This window comes from Neopelma chrysocephalum, unplaced genomic scaffold (assembly GCF_003984885.1).
Source record: "Neopelma chrysocephalum unplaced genomic scaffold, ASM398488v2 Primary Assembly neopelma1_59, whole genome shotgun sequence".
In the NCBI taxonomy this organism is placed as follows: domain Eukaryota; kingdom Metazoa; phylum Chordata; class Aves; order Passeriformes; family Pipridae; genus Neopelma; species Neopelma chrysocephalum.
In genome coordinates, this window is record NW_020897714.1 from 23,735,193 (window position 1) to 23,748,064 (window position 12,872).

A 12,872-nucleotide genomic window follows, 5' to 3' on the forward strand; every position below is an offset into this window, starting at 1 on the left:
GTATTAAATTTATACCTCATCTATCTGTTAGCAATCATCTTTTAATCCATACTGTTCTGGTCTGCTGAGCAATTTCTTTAGGGTCTCTTATCTTAAGAGAACCGATAGTCTCAAGGGACTGGTTGCAATAAGGCTTCAGGTCGTCACAGTGTATTTAAAGTTTTGGAGGTGGCTTTGATTTAAGTTTTAAAAAATTAGCAGTGATTCAAGGCCAATTAAATTAAAAAGCCCATACAGAAAAAGTAGCACACTTCACCATCTTCCAGAGTAGCTCTGGGAGAGACAGATGGTCTGTACAGCAGGTCAATGACAATATTTCATCACCTCTCTCAGAGTGCAACCTCTTCACACTGGGCGGTGACTTTTCCAAATAAAGAGGAAATGAATAAGAGTCATAAATCCAGCTTCAGCCCTTCTTTGTTGGTGCAACACCTTTAAATAGAACAGTGGAGGTCAACAGCAGCAGAGGCTGTTGCCTCCTTATAGCAACACACACCCTTGGGAAAGGAGGTGAGAGCTCCATCCCATGTGACCACGAAGGGTGGTCTCCTCACCAGGAGGACTGTCACAGCAGATCTGAGGTCTGGAGCATACATGAGGCCATACACAGTGTCTGCAGGAAGCCTGAATCAAAGCTCATAGCTAAGCTCAGCTCTCATGTCTCAACCCCACTGCCTTTACCACAGACCACGCTTTCCTTTCACTCCCTAGGACCACTGGCACCATACCTTTCTTAAGGACTAATTTCCTCAAGTGCCTGTTTATTCTAACAGATATTGTGAGGTATACAGAAGAAAACGGTACCACAAATGGTCTTGCTTCTGCCAGGAACTGAAGTTTGCAAAAACAGATGCATTGCCAGAAACAAGGTTTTCAGAAACCATAGTAAAATTTCATGAAGTCTTTTTCCTCCCTCTTCAAGTAATTACATATCTTAATTTTGCAGATGGACACCTTAATTGCTTAATTAAAAGGACATGAAGTTTCAACTTAATTAGCCTTCCTAATTGTTACGTGAGTTCATATCCTAGTGATGCAACTCCCTTTGTAGAAAACATGGCACCAGTCTCTGTATGCATCTCAACCATTCCTACATACTGGGAATAATTGTATGGATGCAGGATGCAGTTTCATGTTTAAATTGAGGGAGAAAAGTCTCCTTGGGAGCCTGATCATTCAGTCTTTTCATTGACATAAAGGAGGTACTCATTAGGCCATGGGGTCATTATTTCCTAGGGTCAAAAAGGAATTGCAGTGCTATAGTGGGTGAACTCCCAAAATGTTATCTAGCATACACATCAAGTGATGTTCTGTGCAGGAAAAGCCACATTGCATTCCCACTAGAGCATACCTACCTCAGCTGCCTTTCACATTTTAATCCATGAAGTTTCAGTCTATCACACAACTTGCTTGATGTCTGTTGCTGTCAGGGAACTGGTTTTAGAGTTCAGCTCTTATACCACACTCCTCAACAGCAAGAGTGCATGCAGAGCCACTCAGTGCTATTAAGAACCAGCTGCCAACAAGGTTTGCATGAAGTTGCATCCCAGGAAAAACAAAATTGCTTAAGAAGGCTCAATAGCTCCCAGTGCTTTTGAGCCTGAGACATCTTCCTTCACTGAAGGCAAGGTGGAAACACAATCCTACCCTCCTGTTTAAGACCAGCCTGTCAACATACATATGGCAGGTACCAAAGCAAGGACAAAGAGTTACTGGAATAAACCTCCAGGCATCTTCCCCTCTTGTAGTCCCAAATGAGCAGCTGTGACAGACTGCAGGGACAATTCACTTCCCTTTAGACAGCTCTGGATAAATGCTCAGACCTCATGATTACACAGCATGTGAAATAATTCTATTTATTTATTAAGTTAACAACAAGGAAGTAAACATAAATTATCCATACAGTGCTCTGAATATGGCAGAGATCCCATCAGCCAGAGACAGATGTGATCAGAGCACCAGAGATCATTTCACAGTGTTCAGAGAGCCTGAATTAATGGTACACAGCACAACGTTATTCTGGCATTTCCTAACTTGTGTGGGCTTAACTTCACAACCTCAATAATGTGTCTTTAAAGTAATTTTCTGTGCAAGTTATCAGGTTTTTTAAAAGCCTGTTAAAAATACCTCACATTGCATCATTTTGCATTCCCAGAGGTCATCAAAAGGCCCTAGGACTATGGCAGAGACCTTTGCCAAGTGAGCTAATGGTGGAGCTGATAGAAAGAGTGGGTTGTCTTCCACACAAGGGATCTGCGAGGCCCAGCCTGCCAGAGGGTCTCTCTAATGCTTCCTCAGACAGAAAATGCAGTAAAAATTGAAATTCTAGGCTTCTTGCTGGGTGCTGACACTTCACCTCATCTGCTCCTCTGGCAGCATTGCCACATCCCTGCTCTTCCTCATTCATGGACATGCCCCATCCCCAGCCTCGGCTTCTCACACCTGAGCTTACTACACTGCCCCTCTTACCCTCTATCATGAGCTTCCCAATTGATCCCTTCCCAACACAGTCCCACACTGGTTTGTATCAGCCATTTCACCCTCCTCCATGCAGCAATTTATCCCTCACCCAAGCCCATTCTTACCAGACTGTTTGCAAAAGTCCCCACTTTCCTTATCACTTTGACAGTCACAGTACACAGCTTTTCCCTCCTCCCCAGCACACAGGTGGTGGATGAAGAGGATCGGTGGAGAGGTGAGACATGCTCCCAGCTTGCAGTTCTTGTGCCCAAGCCTCATAGAAGTTATCATACCCCAGTGCAATCCCATTACAGAAACGCTTCTTTCACTCCCTGTAATCAGAGCAAGCTGAATTGCTCTCAGGGACTTGTTGCCTGGTCAACCCTCTGCACAGACAAAGGGTGGGAATATGCTTAGCAAAGACAGAATCAGAAATATTAGCTTAAAATTATATACAAACATAAGAGATTCCAGTGAAGGTGTGCTAACTGCAATTTTTCAAAGACTTACAATTTGCCCAAATTTGCATGAGAAAGGCAAAAAGCACATCCACTAAAAAAAAAAAACCTCCTCTCACCAAATATTGACCCCCTGCTTCAAAGCTAATATTAAAAAAAAAAAATCAAAACATCACTTCCAGAGAGTTTAAAAAAAAATTCCCAAAATAAACCAAACATTTTTCTTTAGCATTTGTGTTAGAAATGATGGGGCTCATTTTAACTGAAATTTTTCAATAATTCCACCTAAGGCAGACAGCAGCCCTGGAAAACTTCAAGCCTAGATACTTAGACTTGGATAAAGCAATTTAAAATAGAGATGTATAATGGGAGCATCACACAACCTTAATTTGTGGTGCTCTCAGACCCGCCTATAATTAAGTAAACCAGATTAAAAATAAAGGAAGTGCTGGCTCTCGGTCTGAGAGCGCCCATAAAATCTCAGCTCATAGCTAGTTATTTTATGCAAGTTCTAATCCATTATAGTAGGGGGGTGACAATGACAACGTTGTCTGACCCTTAATTACAGGAAAGATGCTATCATGTCTGTACATACCAGACAGCCTATGATAAACTTGAAATTAATACTGGAGAGACTGCCTGCTCCACATGACTTGAAAACTAGCAGTACTTTAATGCCATGAGGAGAAAAGGTGCCTCTTTATTTTTCTTGTCTTGCTCAGATTTTCATTCCCCTTATTTTCTCATATAACAACAACAATTACCTATTAAATTACTTCACACATACACATTTCATTTTCACACTATTTGGGTACAGAGGACACACAAACACCTCTAGGGGAGCGATCCCATGTCCTGGCAGGTGGCTGAACCAGGCACATGAAGCAGCATAGAAAGACCCTCTGGAAGTGAAAATGCTTCGGGGAATAAATGACAATCTGCTACATCATGAAATAGCACCGGTGCTGGCTGCAAGGCCTCAGAATTGAACAAGAGAAGCTACCATACATGCATCTAAACACTGCAAGTCCAGAGCTCTGTTGCACTGCATGATTTAATACCACTAGATTTAAAGTAAAGGGTATCTGGAGCTCCTTTCATGAAAAGCAAAGCACAGCACTGGAGTCACCAGGGAAAAACATCATTAATTTCTGAAGGGAAGAAGAGAAAATCCTTCCAACCTCAGGGCTCCTGCACACATGAACAGTGAGGGGAAGTACAGAAGTGGGGTTCAAAGCCTTGTGGCAATACAGAGAATAAACTCAGCCTCCTCTTTTCCTTTGCATCTTATTCATGACTTCTTGAGTACCTGTGGACTGACAAGAGTTGAGTCCATAGAAAAGAGGAGTAATTCAGTCCTTTTCATAATGTGAGTTCATCTTATAAAAGAGACACAGCAGACAGAGCAAGGAATGTGCATAACTTATTCCCTACCCCAGCACTAATAGAATACCCTTTAGCAACCACAGGCATGAGACAGGAGGAGCAGTGAAATTATTTCAATCACCTTTCAGTGCTTGAGCAGTCAACCACCATCACCAGCCTGAGCAAGCTATCATGGGCCACTAACAAAGGCTGATACCTACTACAAAACAGAAGATAGTTGAATAGATGCCAAACAAAGCCAAAGGAAAAGCAGAATTTCAAACAGGCTGGATGAAAGCATCGCAGGAAGCAAACTTCAAGGAGATTCTCTGAACTTGAAAAACTGCCTAAAAAAAGCAGGCTCAAGTGTTACTCCCAAGTGCCATCCAGATTAAAAGCAAAACAAAGGCAATTGGGGTTTCCTGGAGCTCTGAATCACCCATTCAAGCTGTAAGGAGACTGAGCAACCGACTACACACAGGAATAGCAACACTAGGTATGCACAAAGTGTCAAACCCAGAGCAGAATGGACTGTGAGGTATTTTCCTTCTTTAATCACTGAAAAATACAGTAACACCATGCATTACTTGTACAACAGCAGGTTGGACTGTTCAGACAGAAATATACTTTTTTTAGCTGACATGCTCCTCTCTGGGCTGTTGGCTATAAAAAAAAAGTGCTTGTTTCACATTATCTCATCTTTTGCCTGCACTTTGAAGTCCATTCTGGCCATTCCCCCATGACAGAGACAAATTCCAATCCTTAGGAATAATTCTCTTAACTTCATAAAGAAACCCTTGTTCAAGTCTGATAATTTTCATGTAGAGGCTGACATGGAAATGGTTTTCCTGGAACAGAGTTGATTTGCATTACTCGGTGTCATAGCACATGACAGCTTACTCTGCAGCCCGCTTGTCTGGATCTTCCATAATCCACACAGGCACCATCCTCCTCTCCGTGAAGCAGTTGTGCACATGACAGGAAGAACTAATTTTAATAAAGCATCTTTGCTCTTGTATTGGTCATGTTCTCTCTCAAACTGTTTATCTGGCAGGCTCCTGGATGCAATTTGTAATCATTGCTCCCTGCTAACAACGGAAAAGTCTATTACTGTCACCTGTTCCTTTGACTCTTGGGTTTTTAACATCTGACATACTGCTGCACGAGTAATGTACCGTACGAATCCATTAAAGACCCCCTTCAAAGCATCTCTCAAAGGACCTGCTATTGCACCCCTGTCCCAGCTCACCCTCTTCTCCTTCAGTCAGAGAGTCTCAAATGCTCCTGGCACATGAAAGCAAAACGCTTCATCGCCTCAACTGCAAATTCACTGAGACAGCGACCATCTTTCCATTACACAGCACACCCTTCATGTGCACAGCAGAGCCCTGATCTTTGACAGGGGTTCGTAGCTCCTGCTGAAACAAAAATGATAAATAAATCATCATCACGAGGTCCCCTAAAGTGTAGGGAAGTCTGCGCACTGTCATTTGATTACTTTTTAACCACCACAATGAACTAAAATTCCAGAGGGAGGTAACGATAGCAAGTCATTAGCATGAACGATTCACCTTCAAAGACAGGCAAGAGGAGAGCTGAAGCCCAGAGAAGCCAGTTTTCTTCACCATCTCTGCAAATGCCTGGGTGCAGATCTTTTCTAAGGTAGAACAAAGGCAGTAGATGATGACATACAGAGGCTTTAAAAAAGATTAGAAAGTTGATAAAAATAAAAGGAATGACAACAGAATTGGGATTGAGAGCAGAAATGAGTAAGAGCAAGATGTGATACAAATGACAGAAATCCTGGAAGGAAGAAAGCGGCTTGTTGAGGGAGAGGAAAGACCCTCTCACCCAGACGAAGTCTCAGAGAGGGGAGAGGGGATACAGAATCTCAATATGACCTTGAGCCACATACAAGGAAGATATTATTGCAGTTGGATTTGTGTATTTTTTGTGCTAAGTAAAACAATGATAATTTTTTTAAGGCTCATTACAGATCTGCATCATTATTTCCAGCTTCAGTTTGTCTCCAAGGAGCTAACCATAAAACGAAGTTGCATGCCTGAAGACAAATATTTTTACTTATCACTGGATAGTTTAAGTTTAGTGCCTGTCTGAAGAGAGGCTAGACTGGAAGATCCAATGATGGCCAAAAAAACCCCACAATGGATAGGAAATTTTGAATTGGAGGAATATGAAAAAGACACTCGGGAAAGCATTAGCAAAATCTGCTCAAACCAGGTAAAAAGTAGTAGTGCACAGATGTAATATACCATGTGTCAAACATAGCAGCCTGGAAAAAGGTTACCCTCGCTGGTCACTACCAGAGCTCTGAAGATAAGCTTTACTTTTAATGTCTCCCCCAAGTGGTAAGGGAAACTTTGGTTGCAATGTAAAGGCCCACATAAAGTGGTGCATTCCTACGGTGGCATCCCACACTGCACAATGGCTGCTTTATTTACCTTATTTATCTGACACTACTCTAGGAATAGTTAACTCAAGTTGAGATACTTTTGAATCCTTGAGGAAAACATACTTATATATATTTATATATCCATATATGTACATTCATGTATATACATACATGCACTGAATCTCTTCATTTCTCCACAGAACAAAATAAAGAATGGTTAGGTATTCATGTTTTGGACACTGATGGGTTTTTCACACCAAACACTTGTCTTTAACATGAATCTATTCCTTGAAGATGCATCTGGAGCAGAGAGAGGTGCGTTAAGATGATACTCTGCTGTACAGCATTCCTACCGTACCCAGAAAGGACTGTTTTCCTTCTCCTTGGGAAGCTCCTCTACTGAACAACACTCAAAGAAAGCCTAAAATGCAAGGCTGAAGAGTTTTCATGCCATGGTCCCATCAATTACGGTTAGTTTTGTTCTGTTTTATTGTTTGGGCTGCCCACTGGAGAATCAAGCCCTTCTCAACTCCTTTTATTTCCAACCCATGCAAAGGGCCAGAGTCCACCCATGTCTACACATTAGCCAAGAGGCCAGCAAGTTGGTGTAAAGGCTCTCTGCTGTGCCAATTTCCCTGTCCTCAAGATAAAATTGGAAAAAAAAAAAAAGACAGACCTTAAAGATTCTTGGAAGCAGAACAGGGAAAATGTTTGGAACAAGGAAGTTATGTGAAGAAGGAATCAGGTGGATGCCTACACAAAGTCATTTAGAAAATTCATAGGTTTCTCTTTTGCATCCACAGGCAAACCAGACAAATAATACTTTCAAAAATAATTTCTTACACCTATACAATAGAAAATGTACAACTTGTAACTGAAGAAAAAACAAGGCGGCATCCTGATGAAGTTGGACGTTTTCAAAATTAAGTAGCATCACATAACATACACCTAAAAAACGGCTGAGATGCTCTGCATTAACAATACTGATTTTTAACACTAGCACAACTCAGAGCATTTGAAGGACTGCCAGCATAATCCCAAAATGTAAAGGGACAAGAGGAAAACAGAGGTAATAATAAACCTGACATCATCCTTACATAAAATAATTGAATTATCATTTTGGGATGTCACTAACAAATTTGAGGAGAGGCTAAAAATATAATTAATGCCTTTCAGTATTGTCAAAAAAGATTTTCATTTTAGGTTGGGGTGGGTTTAGGGTTTTTTTTGATAGGTGTATGGGTATAGTTGATAAATACAACTCTCCCAATAGTATCTGCTTGGGCCAGTCCAATGCAATAGAAGCACTGAACCACATAATAACTTGCCTAAAAGACATCACACTACACAGGAAAATGAGAGAACTATTTAGAGAACAAACTAAAAAAAAATTGGTTCAATGCTTGGCCACAAAATGTGGCTGATAATCATGAGGTATTGATCCACAGGACTCTTGATAGGAGGATTTACAGAGATAGCTTCTTATTCACTAATAAAAGGAATCACGAGCTACAGCCACTTAAATCTGGTCCCAGATTTTCTGTGCTAAGGAATGTGTCCATAGGCTCTCTGTAGCATCCTGTTGCCATAGAATCGTTGGCGCAGCCATGGGATTTGATTGTTGGAAATCTGTCCTGGCAGCTGTTTGACAGCTCTTGGGCATCACATGCCACTACCAATGGTACTGCTCACCTGAACTATGACCAATCCATCCTGGCCATGGCATTTATATGGGTACAATCGAGTCAGAAGGTCATCTATTAGAGTAGGGATGCCAGGAGGCAGCTGAGACAATCTGAGAGCTGACCACTGCCAAAAAAAGTTGCACCCTTCCCCTTCCACCCACCTCCCACATATTCCCTCTTGCTGCTTTCCCTGTGTTCATCTGGTCCCTGCTCAAGCTGATGCAGCCACTAAACTAGCAAACTAGCCCAGGAGAAATGAACATATCATGCTGGTGGTTTTGAATCTAGAAGGAGAGGGAAAGGTGCCTGCGTGGTTCCCTGGATAGGTCCACCAAAGTGAGTGTCTGAGTTAGCACCAGCAAGTGGGTGATGGGAGGGGAATTCTCCTTTTGATAGCTGCAAGTGATGAGGTCAGCTCAGTCACTGTGTGAACTGTTTCCCTTAGACACAGTGGCTTTAAAACTCTTTCCTGACAAAGTTAATCACTGACATGAAGACGGGTAGCACAGCATAAAGCAAAAAAGACAGGCTGCAGCTACTGAACAGGGAACTAAATTCACCTGGCAGACTATTGATACATTTAGGAAGCAGAAATGCAGATCATACATCCAGGATGGAAGGCTTTGCTTGGAAAAGTCGCAGACATGAAACCACAGAATTTTTTTTGGTTGGAAAAGACCTTCGAGATCATTGAGTCCATCCATTAAACCCAGTACTGCCAAGTCCACCACCAAACCTGTCCCTACACCACATCTACATCTTTTAAACTCCTCCAGGGATTGTGACTCTACTCCTTCCCTGGGCAGACTGTTCCAGTGCTGGACAGTCCTTCCAGTGAAGAAATTGCTCCTAATGCCCAACCTAAACGTACCCTGGTGCAACCTGAGGCCATTTCCTCTTGTCCTATCTCTTCTTCCTTGGGAGAACAGACTGACCCCTACACCATTACAACCTCCTTTCAGGTTCAGGTACAGCTCCTTTGTCATGTCCTGAGTCACTGCTTCGATTATAGCTGGCAGCACTGCTGGTGCACCAACCTAACCCCCAGGGGTACAAAGAGGAGATACCAGGCAGAAGTGAGGAAACAACAAGTAGAGCATTGGTAAAACAACCACACAACTGCTGCACACAGTACTGTTCAGGAAAGACATGGGAGCCCCACTAGGATGGAGCTCAAAGGACATTTTGAAAGAGATCTAAGGGTGGGGGAGAAAAAATAAAACAAGCTTTTATGTGTCAGTGCAGTATACTGAACAGAAAGTTGAGAAGTGCCTACAAATACTTATGCAGGAACAAGGTCTAACAGCAAGCAGCTCCCTATCTTCCAGGACAAAGCCAAAACATTCACAGAGCTGGGTACAGACATTACAGAAATGAAACCCTGAATTCAGATACCATTTCTTGGGGTGGAGGGCACGTAAAGATTAAAACAGTTTACCAAGGAGGCTAATGGACTCACTGCATATTTCAGCTTTTAGAATACTCCCCTTTCTTTCTTCCAAAAAAAAAAGGGGGGGAAGAAAAGAAAAAAAGACAACCAAACAAAACCTCACACCACACAGCACTTCCCCCTACAAAGGGGGGGAAACACGGAGCCTGAAAAAACAGGAAGTCAAACTAGATGGAAGCATAGTTCATTCTGGTCTAAAAATAAACAAGTGATTAACTATTGCTCTAATTGTTGTTTGCCATTGATGAAAGAGGGACTATTTTCCTCCTCTTCCATCAGGGAGGGATTTGTGCTACCAATACAAATCAGTGACAAAGTCATGGCAGTGGCCACTTCCACACCCATACAGTCACACAGCTGGAGACAGTAACAAAAAGGCTTTGGCTAGAAATTGCCCACAGCTTATCTGCACAGCCGAATACTTTGCCTCTTTGATGAAAGCCTATGCAAAGATACCAAGCCAGCTAACAATTAGCCAAGCAGTTCTAGACATGTTTAGACTTTTCTGTATTGAAAGGTTTATTAGAATCTAGCATTTGGTCTTTAATTTATTACCTTATCCCACCACAAAGTCTCATTAAAAATATTTTAGGGCATGTAGCCTTCTATCTAAAGACAACACAAAAGTGTCTGGGAGGGAAGACAAGTCATACCAAATAAAGTCACTCCTCATACCAAATAAAACTTATTTGGGAAACCAATTATTCCACAAACATTTCACTTTAAAAAAAAATCAAATTAAAACAAACAAAAAAATAAAACCCCAAACAAACAAAAAACCCCCAAAACTACTGGGAATAGTGAGTCTTTGAAGGAAAGGAGGAAAACAACAAACGAAACTTCTTCACGTGCACAGGGGAATATTTATTATTAAAGGACATAGTCACAGACAGAGATGCTAGACCGCAATGTAGTCATCAGGTTGAAGCTTACAACTACAGCACAACATCATTAGAGGACTCCGTGCAACCCTCTAGAGGTACAGGGGGATGAGCATGTGTGGTTGTATGAACAGCTATAAAGATTCATTTCCAACTTACAGTAACTGCCAGTAACCTAAAGCATCTTTTAAGGAAGGAGGAAAAAAGTAGCAAAAACCTACAATTTCAAAGTCAGCACACCCAAACACACTTTCCAATACGTACAGCACTTCCTAAAAGCCATACTGATATAATGAACCTCTAACAAAGTTTCATCTCCAATATAAACTGAGAAACAGCTCATTCTTCTAACCTGCTTGTAATACATAAGGCATACTCTCACCTCCAAAAAGTCAGCATCCAGAAGAGACCACATACCCTTCAGCAGCCATGCCTGCAATGGTTTGCCACTCTATGAGATACAGGCAAGCAGGATTAATTACTCCATTAGCAGCATATATTGCACCTGAGACTTATTACTATCACTAGGACACCTGTGGACTTAAACCTCCTAAAAATTAAACTTGAGTTATTACTCTTCTCTCCTGACAGATCAAAGCCAGAAGAACAGTTTCTTTTTTGATTCTGAAACAAGTCTATTTGAACAGGGTTGTATTTTACAGCAGAGCACAGCCCTTTTTTGCAGGTGTGCAACTTGTCTCCTATTGCTTGACCACCGGCACAGGCTTTCAAATGCAACCACCCTATCATAGCTTTCCTTGCTATGGAGCAAAGCAGTAAAAGACTGACCTGTGATGTTAGAAACCACCATTTGAGAAGGTAAAAAGTATATGGCAGTGGGATAAAATTTGGATACTGGCTTATCTGAAGTGCTTGTGTCTGAGCTCAGACAAAGGGGTTCTTACAGTTACAGCTGCTGGCATGTTGGTCAAAGGGCGTCTGAGACTTGCCTGCACCTGGTTGGTGAAACACTGCAACAAATAGATGGGAGATGACTCAGAGGCCCTTATGAAACATCCTCAGACCAGTCATCCGAGGCTACCATGGTTCCTATTGTTCCATTAGCAAGTCGTGGCTGGTGATAAAATAGGTTGTGTCTCTCAAATGCTGCAAGCATGTGGCAGCTTTTGTTTGGTTTTAAAGATAATTCAATGCTTACAAAACATGGTATGGCAGCTCAGGCAGCCGAGGAACCCCGAGCATGCAGTAATTACAGAATCCATGTTAGCTGCTCCAGCTTATCCACTTCGCCAGTGAATTGGATGTAGTCTTTTTTCTGTCCAGGCACCAAAACAGCAGTCCTGCACGCAAATGGTACCCCACAACTCTCAACTTACTAAGATCTTAACCAAAACAAACTTTCCTGAATTTAATTAAAAAAAAAAAACAAAAACAAACAAAAAAATAACCCAGAGGCTGCATATTCCACACCACATTATCCCCACTTATTAGAAACGTATTTCAGTGCTTCTCTCATTATAAGGGAGAAAGATTATACAGTTTGCATCGCTGCCTGCAGCCACGTTTTTCAAACTTGGGTGTCAAAAGACAAAGCTCCTAAATCAACACTCAGCCACTCAAATAAAGGGGCTCTCTCTTAACCAGATATTGGACAGAAATTCTCCAGAAACAAAGGGAAGTTGCAGGCCAGCAACTTTTTTTACAGAAAAAAAGAAATCATCACATTAGGTATGTTTAAGTGTCCTAATACAGGTATCTGAAGATAGCAGAGGAAATAAGTTATGACCACATTGGTCAGAAGAGTTACGATGACAGAAATACCGAGCTGAAACTGCTGGCTGCTGCGCTTGTAACACAAGGAAGGAATAACAGCTTATAGAAGGAAGGAAAAATAGAAGAGAGGAAGCATGAGATGAACAATGAGGGATTTGTGTGCATCTTGGAAAGGGGGACAGGGCTTTGAGAGAGCGCAGTGAACAGGGTGCCCCATCTCACAAACACACAGACCTGCAGATCAACCCTCAGAAACACTGAGTCAGCAGGAAGCAGTGCTGCATGTCTGCTGTGTGTCTTGCAAGGCAACAAGTGAACTCCTGGGTTTGCCCTACCTGTTCTGTGTGTAAAATTTCTTTAGTCCTCGAAAGCTGTAATTTGAAGAGTAGAGACAATTTTCACACAGCCAAGACACACAACTGTCTG

The 12,872-nt window shown here is 41.9% G+C and overlaps 1 protein-coding gene across 4 annotated transcripts in view; it reads right to left on the bottom strand.

Moving 5' to 3' along the window:
* TBXAS1 (thromboxane A synthase 1) overlaps window positions 1-12,872 on the bottom strand; it is a 248,880-nt gene that overhangs the window by 183,966 nt on the left and 52,042 nt on the right. The window contains exon 1 of one of the 4 annotated variants that reach the window (XM_027680501.1): window positions 12,001-12,005. The exons of the other annotated variants lie outside the window; for them this stretch is intronic. The gene's annotated coding sequence lies outside the window, so the exon portion shown is untranslated. Of the gene's footprint in view, window positions 1-12,000; window positions 12,006-12,872 lie in introns of those variants that run through there. 4 annotated transcript variants of the gene reach the window in all.